Below are 11,752 nucleotides of genomic sequence, written 5' to 3' on the forward strand. Positions count from 1 at the left end.
ATTCAGTGCACATGTTCTGAGCACCAATGTCCCCAACACTGTACATGCAGGAAGTTCCATATTTAGGGGGACATTGGGGTCTAAATAAATACACACAGAGGGAGCTTGATTGAGATCCTGCTGAGAGCCTGGGTCTGCAGTAAACATTTAAGTATATCCCATTTAATCATGAAAACTCCGTGAGGCAGATTTCATAGGCTCAAGAAGGACAAGTTATTCACCAGAGGCCACACAGCTTACAAACTCAGTGGATTATTACTACAACAACAACAAAAGCTATGGAATCCAACAAACTATTGAGGTGTACTAGTATTTGTTTTTATTGCTGCTTAACAAATTCCGTACTATGAATTTAGCAGCTGCAATCAACACCCACTTATCATTATTATTATTATTATTATTATTATTATTATTATTATTGATTTCAGAGAGGAAAGAAGAGGGGGAGAAAGAGAGAAACATCAATAAGAATCACTGATCTGCTGCCACCCGCATGCTCCCTTCTGAGGATCAAGCCTGCAATCCTGGTATGTGCCCTGATCAGGAAATGAACTGTGATCTCCTGGTTCAGAGGTTGATGCTCAGCCACTGAGCCACGCTGGCAGAACACAACACCCATGTTTTATCTCACAGGTCAGTAGCTTGGAGTCTACGCGGGCTCAGCTGGGTTCTTTGCTATTATCTCACAAGGCCAAAATCAAGTTGTCAACCATTTGGGCTCTTATCTGCTTCCATGATACCTTCGGGTTGTTGACAGAACCCAAATCCTTGTGGCTTAGGTCCCCATTTCTGGGCCGGCTGTCAGCTGGAGCCACTGTAAACTTCTAGATGCCACATACATTCTTCATCACGTGGCTCCCTCTATCATTCAATCCTTATGCTCAGGGTCTCTCCCATGTTCCCTTCTGTGTACTCTTCCGCCACCTGGTAGAGAGGGTTCTCTCATTTTCAAGACTCGAATAGATTAGGCCCACCCTTTTGAAGGCCCACTGTGCATAGGCATGACAAGCAGGGAAGTGAGGAAGTGAGGTTTGGCACATTCACAGGATGCATGGATTGGGAGCTAGAGCCCTTGGGGGTAATTCCTAGAAATGTTGCTTCCCACACAATGTAAGCATAGCAACAGATTATGGAGATTCCATTTGAAAAACACTTACCTAGATCTAATTTTCGAGTGCGCAGTTCAGTTTTTCATTCTCAGCCAGTGAAAGGCAAGATAAACTAATGCTAATATCAGCCAGTAGGGTTCAGCCACAGCTGCTGTAGAGCCACAAGTCAACTGTCCTCAGGTGAGCCGCTGGTGAGTGTTTTTCCCGGCGGCATCAAGGTTGAACTGGCCTGAAATTAGATTCAACTCCTCGTTAGGAGATTCCTTATTATTTAAACAGAAATGGAAGGTCACAGCTGCTCTTTTTATTTACTTAAAGGGTTGGTATTCTTTCCAAAGAAATCATGTTCTGGATAATGGCACAGGTGCAAATCAAAATAGAACCAAGAAGGGAAGAAAGCCGTTTAGCGCCCACCATGGCCGGTCATTTGCCATCCTTCAATGGCCAGGAAGGAAGGTGAGCAAATGCCACGGTCCCTAGAAGGCCTGGGGTAATCAGGCAAGCCTGGGGCAGAGTTTTTCTTTAGAAAGCTAATCAGAGATTAAAGCCATAACTAGGTTCATGAACACACTCGGTTCATCATTTAGATTCTCATTTAATTTCTCTTATGAAAAATAGTCCATTATTAGCAAGGCAAACCCATGCCTTCCTGAGAGTTTTCTGTAACACATACATTTTACAAATGATAAACTCAAGCATATTCTCTCAAATTAATAAGAAGTAATGAGCACAGTGATCTAAGGGTAACTTCAGTTCAAACAAACCCCACTTTCAGTGATGCTGGAATTGAAAACTAGGATCCAAATGAATGACTTCGTTAAACTCAGTCGTTGGGCATTAGCCCAAGTGCAGCATAAAGTTTTTTTTGCAGACTTCCCCAGCTGGTATGGCTCAGCAGTTGAGCTTCGACCCAGGAACCAAGAGGTCGGTGGTTTGATTCCGGGTCAGGCATGCAAGAGGCAGCAGATAGAATCAATGATGTTCCTCTCTCATCGATGTTTCTATCTATTCCTCTCCCTTCCTCTCTTTCTAAAAATCAATTTTATATATACAATTATATATATATAATTTTTTAAAAGATTCTTCCAGACTTGATGATGGTGAAATATCTCATGGTCACCCAATGATCCAACAGGGTGACCAGGTTCTCAGTGATAAAAGAGGAGTTGCCAGCTGGATGTCCTTTTTCAGTACTGCTGCTTGTTGGAATGGGGTATAGCTTATGCGTATATATTTTTATGGTGGGCTTTAAGCTATAAGGAATTCTGCCATGTTTTATCCTTGTCTTTAAAAGAAGTGTGAGAAGGGGGAAAAGAAATCTCTATGAACTCAGTCACTGCCAGGATTCAATATCTGTGGCTGCCCCAGAGACTCAGTTTACATACTTGTCCCATTGGCACCTGGGGACAGTGTAGATAGGAACTTGGGGTTATCGTCAAGATTGTTGATAACTAATTTAAGCATTGCCATGGCAGGAGAGAGGAAACAGGCAGCACCTCCTGCAAGCCTTTGGAAGGTGTATGAAGACATATTTAAAGCTTCATCCTGAGCCTCGGCCTGTCCAATAGAAACGTCACGTAGGTGACATCTGTAATTTTAGATTTGCTAGAAATACATTTTTAAAAGGAAGAGATAAGTAAATTTACTGGTTAAGAATACATTTTATTTAACCCAACATATTTAAAAGGTTTCCATTTCAACATGTAATCCATATAAAGTTGTTCATGAGGTGTGTGTTTTTTGTTTGTTTTTTTGTTTGTTTGTTTTTTGGTACCAAGTCTCTAAATGCATTATATGCATTTGTATGTCCTGCATACAGCATATCTCAACTCAGAACTGGCCACATTTCAGATAGGCACACACGGCTGGTGCCACCATATTGGACGGCATGGGAACCGCGGCTGCCAGTCCTGCTTCCACAAGGCCAAAGGGAGCTGAGCAGCAGCTGGTGATGCACCGCGTTCGCCGGCTTCCTCCAGGCAACTCCAGAGACTCGGAAGGCGTTCCTCCCGGAGTGCCGGCCATGGAAAGCTGAACCACGCCCGAGACGGTGGTTCTGTGGCCATTCCAAGCATTGCACTTGGGAGCTCAGGGATGGTGGTCTGGTAGAAGGGGAGCTGTGTTTACGCGGAGAGCACGCTGTTTCCACTTGGATTGTATGTTTCCTAGGGACGGCTTGGGAGAGATCTGATGCAGATGGCGGGGAGGGAAGCTGACTCCCCAGGGCACCCCTGAGGCCTGCTCCCCAGCGCTGAGGTGTTCTCCAGCGGTGATGCTGAGGGAATCCCATTCTGAAGGTCAAGGGAGCCGCGGCAGAAGCCAGCACATGGGCCTCGTTGGCAGGAGCGCCCGGTGAAGCACAGATCTGGGACGCTGGTAGATCACCCCCGGAACTGGCCGGGGGGGCGGGGAATGGGCCGGTTTGTCAGAAAGAAACAGCCAGAAGCGGGAGGGCGGCGAGGAGGCCGGACAGCCCCGAGGGTGAGGCCGCTGCAGAGGAAGGAACTCCGTGGGTCCCAGGGGGTCACCTGGGAGAGAACCTCTCTCACACGGAGGGAGGCAGACTGTGGGAGAGACATCTGTTTGTTTTCTCTGGCGCAGAGAGAATAACAGAATGCGACCGGGAGGCTAATGGAGTGCAGATGCAGAGCCTCTGGCCCAGCGCTCGGCCCGCTCACGGCTTTGAACTGGGACCAGCCCCTCCTTCCCGGCGGCGCGTGTGGCCCACGGAGAAGAAAGGGTGAACTCCAACAGGAGACTCCTCGGGGATCGTTGTGAGTCACCCCCAGCGGGTGACAACGCAGTGGTTACAGGGGGTGGAGATTCTGGAAGGGTTTTTTCATGAAAGGCCTTCCATTCCATGCGAAGGAATCCGGCCAGTGGGAGCATTCCAGGAGTCACCAACCAAAGCAATGTGTGTGTGATTGGTGTGGCCGTGGGAGAGCTCCGTGTGCCCGGGGAGGGTGGCGAGACAGGGGGCAGGTGCTGGTTGCAGCGCATTCCAGTGACGCAGGTGAGACGGTCGCATCTGAACCCTGGGTAGAGATGTGGGTGTGAAAGAGGCGGGAGATTGAACTGGCCCCAGGTGTGGGTGGAGAGGGCGAGAAGGGAAAAGACAGGAGTCTAGGCCACACTACTGTGACGTCCAGATGGGAGCCGCTGGCCGGGTGCTGGCGCGGCCGCTGGCACTGAAACAGGAGGGCTACGGACTTTGCAGGTGTGACCTCAAAGGGGAGGCATCTGTGGCCGTTAAAGATCTAAAGGGGTAGAGAGCTGGAGGTTATCAGCAAAGAGTTGTGAGCCTGGGAGGCCACATTACTTGGGCAGCAAACTGAGAGAGCAGCTTTGAATCATCTAACATCATTTCTGATGAGTTAATTTTATGATACTTTGTATTTTTAAAAATATATATATATTATTAATTTTTTACAGAGAGGAAGGGAGAGGGATAGAGAGAAACATCGATCAGCTGCCTCCTACACACCCCCTCCTGAGGATGTGCTGGCAACTAGGGTACATACCCTTGACGGGAATCGAACCCGGGACCCCTCAGTCCGAAGGCCGACGCTCAATCCACTGAGCCAATCCAGTTAGGGCAAAACTTTGTATGTAATTGAATACGTGGTTTGGGAGAAGATTATAAACAGTATACTTGTGTGTGTGTTTTTCTAGCCAAAACTAAGCTTTTAGGTTTTTCCCCTTTTTTGTTAGGTACTGCAGGACCTGTAATTATTATTTTTCAACAGATACACTTTTTTTTCTTAATTTTTATTTGTTAACCTTCACCCGAGGATATGTTTTTCATTGATTCTAGAGAGAGGAAGGGAGAGGGAGAAAGAGAGGAGCATCGGTCGGTTGCATCCTATACTTGCCCTGACGGGGGATTGAAGCCACAACCTGTTGGGGGGGGTGTGTGCTGCCAGGAATCCAACCCCTGACCCTGCGGTGCACAGGACGACACGCTAACCAACTGAGCTGCACCAGCCGGGCAGGACCTGTGAGTATTGCCAACAATTTTCCCCACGGGGTGCTCCCTGCTCCTCCATAGGTGGGCACACACCTGAGCCAGATGCCCGTGGGTGACCTGGCTCCCACCCCCATTTCCCCTGGGCCAGGCCTCATTTCCGTGTGCTCCATCCCATCCTGACCCCGCCTGTGCCCCCCATGGAGCACTGGGCCCCTCCTCTGCCCTGTAGCATCCAGGCGCCAGCAGGCTGGGAGCCCGGGCACTGCGGCCCCACCTGCCGCCCCTTCCCGGGTAGAAACAGCTGCTGCTGCCCTGGGCGCGGGGGGGGGGGGGGGGGGGGGGGGGGGGGGGGGCGGGGACACGGGGACAGGACAGGAGGCCGAGGAGGGAGAGGCGCCAGGAGCCGGGACGCTGGGACCGTGGGGAGTCCTGGGAAGAGGAGGCAGAGACTGGGGGTGAGCAGGGAGCCGGAGCGGCTGCACCGCAGGGATGGGACCGAGGCCTGTGCCACAAGCAGCCACTGGGGGAAGCCTGGCGGCTCCAGGAGGAGAGCAGGTAAGGGGCCTCGCTCAGGGGGATGAAGAAGCCCTCCTCTCTGCCTTTGTACCCAGTGACCCCGAGGCCCCAAGGCCCCAAATGGCTGAACTTAGGCCCCTCTGGGGCTGGCCTCCCCGCAGAGTGGTGAGATCCAAGGGCACCTGGGTAGGTACCTCTCCCCCCACACACACATCTTAAAAGCAAATAGGACCTTTCCTGTCTGTCGGTAAAAGGCTGAAGCTATAGTTACTATATAGTATAGTACAAAGGGGGAGGGTTTCCTGGCCCCGGATGTGTTCACGGTGAAGCCGGTGAGGAGGTGGGATGGTCCCAGCCCTGAGAGAGGCGGGAGGACGCCTCCGGCTGGGCTGGACAGGGCCTGGACCGGGAGGCGGGGCCTGGGAGACCAGATTCCCAGTCCCGCCCTTGTCTCCGGGCCCGGTTAACCGGGAAGTGAGGAGGCCTGGCCCAGCAGGGCTCCCGGGGTGGGCAGGGGTGCCCTGGGCAGGTCACTGTGTGAGCTGTCTCCTCTGTGAGGCCACCAGACTGTGCAGAAGCGATTTCACAGATCTCCGCGCCCCAAATGCTTCTAAGAGCTGAGCTCCAGAAGGAGCTGCTGTTTGTGGGCATGGGCCAGGGCACAGACCCGCGGCACGGAAAGGGACAGAGGGACCCGGGAGGCTCCTTCCCTGGTACTGATTCCCTCCTTAACATACAGACGCCCCTCCCTGAGTCCGCAGCGCCTTCTCCAGAGTGACAGGAGCTGCCCTGTGGCTCAGCTCTCCCTCCGTCTCCCCTGCTGCAGGGTGGGAACGGCTTCCTCCACAAGTCTGCCCGCCAGGGGATGGGGGCTTGCAAGTCCTTTCAGCTGGTGGAACCCCGATTTCTCAGCCTTTTCAAATAGCCTCACCTGCATACACCTGCGGTTACAATGTTGGCTCAGCCCGAGTGAGCGGATAGCTGTTAACCCATAACAAACGTGTTTGCAAGCTCTCTACCGGCCCCTCTTCCCAATCGGGACCCTGGAAAGTACTGGGACCTGGAGTTCACCAAACCACCCAGCACACCCCTCACTTAGACTTAAGTTCTCTCTAAAGTGACTTCATGGTTATTGTCTCTTTTCATTCAAGGCCGGTGAAGGAGGCAGGCGCCTGCCCTTCCTCTCACCTGCCGCTCAGAGAGGAGAAGCAGCCCAGAAGGGTCTGCTGGGGCCTCAGGGGAAACCCGGAGCAGACCTGGGTCTGGAAGGGAGGTCGCCCTGTGGGTGGCCCTGACCCAGACTCAGAGCCTCAGGGCTGCCCATCAGGCCTCCTGAACTCACCTGACCCTCCCTCCCCCGACCTACAGGTGAGGCTGAGGCCGCCCATCCACGGGGAGGATCAGCTCTCCAGCCAGGCCCCCTCCTCCAGGCAGAAGGGTGTGGGCGAACTGAGCCAGGCTGGCCACCCCCAGGCAGGGACTAAGGCGCAGAAGGAGTCGAGGAGATTGGCATCTTTCATAGAAACTTAGGTTTCTTAAACTAGGACTTGTGGTGAACAACATTCTCAAAATAACAAGTGTCCGCAGTGGCTGAGATGTTCTCAATAGTTACACTTTACAGCCGATTGGAAATCTCACTGATCCAGATGCTCTGGGTAGGACACCACACTCCTGCGGGGGGCGGGGTGTGTGGGGGGGTGCGGCTTGCTCTGGCTTCTCTGCCCGGGTGGCCGAGCGGAATCTGTGTTCACAGACCTGTGTGTCTTCATCTAATCCTTGGTCATTCTCTGTCCTCTTGGGTGTGAGTGTAGGAAGGGTGAGTGTGTAAATCTGTGCGGCACACCAGGCCTGATTGTTCCACTCCATGGGCGTTGCTGTCCTGGCTGCAGTCCTTACACAAGTTCTCTTTTCCTCGCTCTGTTCTGAAGATTGTTGTCCAGTTCATTGGCTCCACTGGTTATGTCCGCATCCCTCTCCCCATCTTCAAGAAGGGAGAAGCTGTTTATCTTTCTTGAGAAATTTTGTGGTTTAGGTGGGAAAGATCTGGCTCCCTGCAGGGCCCTGAGAGGAAGATCCAGGAAAGAAAATAAACCTGCGTTTGTGGCATTTCCTGGCTGCCCGAGCATTTCTCTGCAACTGACAGTGATAACATTTCATCAGGCTACAGTTCTTTAAAGCATCATTTACTCTGGGAGTCACATTAGCATTGAAAATGTTGCTCTTTCACTCTGCACAGAACATGACATATATGATCTCCATGTTATCACATTCCTGAAAACTCAGCCCCTGAAATCCTTGAAAAGCAATCTTAAAATCTGGTTTGACACTCTTGACAAACACAAAAGCATTTTTGAACAAATGAAAAGATACCTCCCACTTTTACATAGTATGATTCAACATTATAAAGATGTTTTTTCCCTAAGTTAATTAAAAAATCTAATGGATTGCCAACAAGCTTTTTTAGACAATTTGATTTAAAAAATAGCCAGGAAAACACTTGAAAAAGAATAACCACAAAAGATGTCTAGTCCTGCCAGACATTAAAATACACCAGCAATCATTTAATTCAACGCGTGGTAGTGCCACATGAATAAACAAATAGACGGGTAAAATAGAACAGAAAGCCCAGATAGAGACACAAGTACATGTGGAAATCCAGCAGACATTAAAGGTGGCATCTAAAATGGGACAAAGATGGGCATTTTAATAAATGCTATTAAGCCAAAACCCCAAATGCCCATCCCCTAATCCACAATTTCCAACCTTTTTCATCTCATGGCACACATAAACTAATTACTAAAATTCTGCGGCACACCACAAATATACTTTTTACTGATCTGACAAAAACACAGGTATAATTTCATTCAGTCACACCAGACCACTATTGTGTATTGGTAGTTGTCATTTTTTTAAATTTGACAATCTAAGGGGAAGAGGTGTTGCCTGTTTTAAAAATTCTTGTGGCACACCGGTTGAAAATCACTGACCTAATGAATGGATAGCAAAATGCAATATATTCATACAACGGAATATTATTCAATGAAAAGAATGAAGTATCGATTCATTCTACAACATGGATGAAACTTGAAAACATTATGCTAAGTGAAAAAAGCCAGTCACAACCGACCACTATTGTATGATTCTATTTATATTAAATGTCTAAAATGGGTAAATCCATGTAGGAATAGAAAGTTGACTAGAGGATGCCTAGGGCTGGGGAGTGGGAAAGAATAGGAGTGAATACAAGGTTTCTTTTCAGGGTGAGAAAAATGTTCTGAACTTAGAGTGTGTTGATGGTTACCAAATCCTATGGATACACTAAAACCATTGAGTTGTATACTTGAAAGGGGTGAATTTTATGGTGTATGAATTATATCTTTATTTTTTATTTTTATTTTTAATATATTTTATTGATTTTGTACAGAGAGGAAGGGAGAGAAATAGAGAGTTAGAAACATCGATGAGAGAGAGTCATCGATCAGTTGCCTCTTGCACACCCCCTACTGGGGATATGCCCGCAACCAAGGTACATGCCCTTGACCGGAATCGAACCCGGGACCCTTCAGTCCCCAAGCCGACGCTCTATTCATTGAGCTAAACCGGTCCCGGCTGAATTATATCTTTAAAATGTTTTAAAAAATAATTAAAACACAACTGACTCAAAATCCAATAGAAAAAAAATGGGGAGATATGATTCCAATCTATGGGAAAAAAATTTAAATTCACTTGTAATTAGAGAAATGCAAATTAATCAGCACTGAGATACCATTTTTTCCCTATGACACTGGCCAAAATAAAACAGCATGAGAATGCATTTTATTGGGAAATAGGCCTTCTCGTACATTGTTGATGGGAATGCAAACTGCCAGGAGGAATAGGCCATTCTGAACAGAACTACCGATGCAGTTTGACCCAGCAATACCGCTTCTAGGAAGTCTATCCTGCAGATACCGTTCCAACAATGAGACAATATACACGCACAGGTTATTCACTGAAACAACCCAAATGCTTGTTCATAGAAGACTGAATAAAACTATGGCTCACCTATAAAATGGAACACAAGCAGCCCTGTATAAAAGAATGAGGAAGAGCTCTGTGATATAGATGTGCAGTGGTTTTCAGCATGTGTTGTTAAGTAAAAATAATAACATGCAAAAATTATTAGATTTTAAAATTTAAAATAATAATAATAATAATAATAACATGCAGAAGAGCAGCTATAGTAGCAGCTACATGTAAGAAAGAAGGGATGTGAGATATACACATGTGAAATATATGTACAAAAGAAATACAGAAAGGATAATCCAGAAACTAAAAAGAGAGCGTACTGTTACGGGTTGAATTTTGGTTCTCCCTACAACTCTCCCCAAAAGTCCTCACCTCCAGCATCTCAGAATGTGACCTTACTTGGAAACAGGGCGATGGCGGATGTCATTGAGATGAGGGCGTACTGGGCTCCTGATCTGATGTGATTGGTGTCCTTATAAGAAGATGGCCATGTGGAGGGAGACACAGGGAAAACATCAGGGGAAGATGAAGGCAGCCATAAGAGTGGTTATTATCTACAGGCCAAGGAACTCAACCGATTGCCGACAAACCACCAGAAGCCAGAAGTAGCAGAAAAGGATTCAGAGAGAGACCACAGCCCTGCCAACACCTTGACTTTGAACTTCTAGCCTCCAGGACTGTGAGACAGTAACTTTCTGTCATTTTAAAACACTCAGTTTGTGGCACTTTGTATGGCAGCCTTAGGAAATACAGTTCCCAACAGAGGGAGGGTGGGCAAGAGACTAAAAGAAGGGAGGAATTAGAATGGGCTAGTAGGGATGAGGCAGGAGCCACCACTCTCCCATTCAAACTTTCGTGATGCTCTGACTCAGAACCATAGTAATGTTCCACATGCCACCCAAAAATAAACATTTAAAAGGGACCAGGATGTGGAATAACCCAATGTGGCACACAAACAGTAAAAAATGAACCCAATCAATTGAAAATACTCTAAAGGAGGTGAGGGGAAAAGGCCCTTAAATAACACAAAACTATTTTTACCGGATATTAACAATAAAGACAAACTGTATATTAATACTGTGCTCCAGTTCCTAAACTTTTCTCAACATGATATAGATTAGTAATTCTGAAACTACTCTAGGTATAACTAGGATTAAACAGATTAGTACATCTATTGTAGATATTGAAGGCCACATTTCTCAAGGTGTGAGTAGAAAGTTACAAAAAGGAAAAGTAAGAAGCTAGAAGGAACTCTGTAATGTTGAATTAAATTTGGATGAATCATGATGAGCTATGGTTTGTAATATATAAAAGTAGATAGACCCATCATTCTATGTAATAAAGAGGGAATATGCAAATTGACCATCATACCATAACAGACAAGATGTCTGTGCCCACAGCGGAGGCCGAGTTCCTATAACGAGCCTTAACCAGCAATCAGCAGGGACCGGAGGCTGTACCTCCTGCCCAGTGGGGCTTGACGGGAACCTCAAAGTGTGCGCCCTGCCCCTGCCCAGGCTGGGGGACTTCAGGCCATACTCCCTTCCCCCCACTGATGCCAGGCCAGGCAACCTGAGGCTGTGCCTCCCACCCAGCAGGGATTGACAGGGGTGGGGCTAGCCAGGTCTAGGTCTCATGTGATTTCCAGGACTCTGGTTCCCATGGTGTGCCCCAGACTCTGACAGGAGGAAGATTTTCATATACATTTTACTAATTTTCTTTCATCTCTGACACTTTTATTATAGAGAAAGGGAAAATAGCAATATTAAAATATTTTCTCTAATTAATTCCCTTTTAATGTGCACAAATTTCATGCACCAGATCACTAGTCCTATATAATAAAAGCCTAATATGCTAAGTGTCCAGTTGTCCATTCAACCAATCAAAGCATAATATGCTAATGATATGCTAAGACTGCTTAACTGCTTGCTATGACATGCACTGACCACCAGGGGCAGATGCTTCAACTGGTAGGATAGCTTGCTGCTGAGGTCCAGCTGATCGGGACTGAGCTAGATGGGCCAGACACTCCCTGGTCCCTTCCCAGCTGGCCAACTTCCCGTGTCCCTCCCCAGTCCTGATAGTGCATCGGTGGGGTCCCTTGGCCTGGCCTGCACCCTCTCCCAATCCAGGACCCCTTAGGGCACATGTG

Source organism: Pipistrellus kuhlii, unplaced genomic scaffold (genome assembly GCF_014108245.1).
Source record: "Pipistrellus kuhlii isolate mPipKuh1 unplaced genomic scaffold, mPipKuh1.p scaffold_m20_p_1, whole genome shotgun sequence".
Taxonomy (NCBI): Eukaryota; Metazoa; Chordata; class Mammalia; order Chiroptera; family Vespertilionidae; genus Pipistrellus; species Pipistrellus kuhlii.